Source organism: Lipotes vexillifer, unplaced genomic scaffold, assembly GCF_000442215.2.
Source record: "Lipotes vexillifer unplaced genomic scaffold, Lipotes_vexillifer_v1.1 scaffold134, whole genome shotgun sequence".
Classification (NCBI taxonomy): Eukaryota; Metazoa; Chordata; class Mammalia; order Artiodactyla; family Lipotidae; genus Lipotes; species Lipotes vexillifer.
The window spans coordinates 1018017-1020963 of NW_006787464.1; the positions used below are offsets into that span (position 1 = coordinate 1018017).

A 2947-nucleotide genomic window follows, 5' to 3' on the forward strand; every position below is an offset into this window, starting at 1 on the left:
TGCAGTGGTTAAGAATCCGCCCGCCAATGCAGAGGACAGGGGTTCGAGCCCTGGTCCAGGAAGATCCCACATGCTGCGGAGCCATTAAGCCCCTGTGCCACATGAGCCTGCACTCTAGAGCCCGAGAGCCACAACTACTGCAGCCCGCGTGCCTAGAGCCTGTGCTCTGCAACAAAGAGAGGCCACCGCAATGAGAAGCCCGCGCACCACAACAAAGAGTAGCCCCCGCTCTCTGCAACTAGAGAAAGCCCACACACAGCAACGAAGACCCAAGTCAGCCAAAAAATAAATAAATAAGTAAACAAATTTTAAAAATTAAAAAAAATAAATACATAAATAAACTCAGTGCCTGTAGGGGAAAGTCAGTATAGTAGACCAGGAACAAGATAATAGGGAGTGAGGACAGGTGAACCTAGGAAGGGCATGCTCCACTCAAAGTCATTCAAAATCACATTGTTTAAAAACCCTGTGCTTGCCAAACAAGACCTGCTTGTGGACAAGATTCATTCTGTGATGCACTTCACTCTGGGGTTTTGCCATTTCTCTAGGTCCTACCTGCGGAAGCGGCTACACACCTTCCCTGCCTTTGGATATTCCCAGTTTCTGTTGTCTCTTTCATCCTCCCTGCTGGGCTCAGTCCTGGGAAGTAAACAGGTAGGCAGGTAACCCCTTCTTTCCAGGAAATCATTTTCACTTAAATTCTCCTCTGACTCTCTCATCTTCCTAACCCAGGGGATTTTTCCAATTTCAGGATATGGGAAGCAGAAAGCTTTCTACCATTTGCAGACTTCCAAATCAATTGTATTTACTAAGCACAAGCATTTTTTTCCACTTCTTCTGGGGCCCTAGCCCCAAACTCAAAGCCAAGAAAAGACTCTTGGCTTCTCTCTTTCTGCTGCATTACCTTTCTTAAGATGATGGGCATAACATTCCTCAGCTGTTGCATGAAGAGGGAGAAGGCTCATGGGGTGAAATAGGGGAAGACGTTATCCTGCTATAGAAGAAATATAGTGTCCAGAACAAGGGAGCGTTCATCAGACTACGCAGGGAATGTCTTGTATGTTGCTGTGTATCTCATCTTAGAAAGAATATATTTATCCACAAAGATCCAGGGAGGTAAAGGGATTCTGAATCACATTATATAAGTATCTAAGTATCTAATCAATAAGACTTCTATACAACATTCAGCATCCAAGGCTGAGGATGTAACAGTCAAGATAGGCTAGTTTATGCTGTGATAGTAAATGACGTCTGCTCCACGCACAGCTGGGTTGGCCCATGCTCCGGCTGGCAGCGAGCTTCAACATCTGGGACCCGACTGGGGCAGCGGGGACTTGTGTGCAGTGGGCATGGCCAATACACCGGGCTGGAGGGTGAGCCTTGTGCCCGGGGTGGGACACAGCCGACACCTCCAGATAAGGTCCAGGGCGGCTAGGGGACCTCCGGTGCCAGGCGAAAATATCTTCCTGTCTGCGCCTAACTTCATCGGTTATGCACAGATTGTCTTCACCATCATTTCTTTCTACTTCATGCTCTGCTGCCCCCTCACGGCCTCCTCCTTCTACCTGCTCAGTGGATTTCTGGACGCTTTTGATGGACATGCTGCTCGAGTCCTTAATCAAGGGACCGGGTTTGGGGCCATGCTGGACATGCGGGCAGACTGCTGCTCCACAGTGTGTCTGCTGGTCAACCTGGCCCTACTGTACCCTCACGCCACCCTTCTCTTCCAGCTCAACATGAGCTTGGATGTGGCCAGCCACTGGCTGCACCTCCACAGTTCTATGGTCCGAGGCAGTGAAAGTCACAAGATGATTAACCTGTCTGGAAATCCAGTGCTTTGCATCTACTACACCTCCAGACCTGCTCTATTTATCCTGGGTGCTGGAAATGAGCCCTTCTACTGCCTTCTCCTCTGTCATGTTCTCTGAAATCCTGGGGACCAGTCCCACCCCTGTGATCTCTCAGGGATCTTTAGTGGGCTTTGTGGGTCTTTTCCGAATGTGCCTCTGGATCACCACCTGATCACAGCCGCCTGCAACATGGCTGCCTTGGACACAGCAGATCGTGCCAAGAAGACATGACCCTGGAACCCCCAGTCCCTGGCTGCCCACCGGCCCTGGGAGTCTCACTGTGCCACGTGGCTCCCCTGTCGCTCCTAGGAGGTCCCAGGCTCACATCTTCCCAATGTGTCATCCAACCTGCTGGGAAGGGGGGCCAGCCTCTTTGGTGATGTCATGTTCTCCGTAATCCTGGGGACCAGTTCCACCCCTGTGATCTCCAGGGACCTGGACTTCAAATCAGGAAGGATGCTCAGGAGGGCCCATCCACATGGGCAGTGCTCCTGGGGCCCCAATAGAGCTGTCTGAGGACTGGGTATTGTCACACCCGCTGGCTCAGCCCTGGGATCTGGCTTGTCCTGAGACCTTAGGGACACTTGTGCAAGGGAGGTCGGGTAGGGGCCAGCTTTCCCAAAAGGCAGGGATTCAGACCTCTGCCCCTGGCTAGAGGAATCCTGTGGGTCTAATGGTCAGGAGAGAAGGGGCTGTTGAGATCCCCATTGCAATCTCCTCTGTCCTGGCTCTGAAAACCTTGATAATGAGGGTGGGAGTGTCACTGGAAAACAAACTAACAAACAAACAAAATCACCCTCAAAAATCGTGGTGACTTACAAAATTAAAAATTTATTTCTTGCTCCTGTTACATACCCATCACATTTCATTCTTTTCTAGGGAGATGGAGTCACCTTTACTCTGGAACACACACCATTTGCTGACCATTTTGGCCAAGAGGAAATGGACAAGGGGAACCCTGACTCTTAAAGCAATTGCTAATATTTGCTAAAGTAAATCACATGGCCTGAGATGGCAAAATGAGGAGGGCTATTTCTTTTTTCTTTTTTTTTTTTTTTTTAACATCTTTATTGGGGTATAATTGCTTTACAATGGTG

General features: G+C 49.5%; 1 pseudogene; it reads left to right on the plus strand.

Moving 5' to 3' along the window:
* Positions 1–1278: 1278 nt before the first annotated feature.
* LOC103083783 (CDP-diacylglycerol--inositol 3-phosphatidyltransferase pseudogene) lies at positions 1279–2022 on the plus strand (annotated as a pseudogene).
* Positions 2023–2947: the final 925 nt, after the last annotated feature.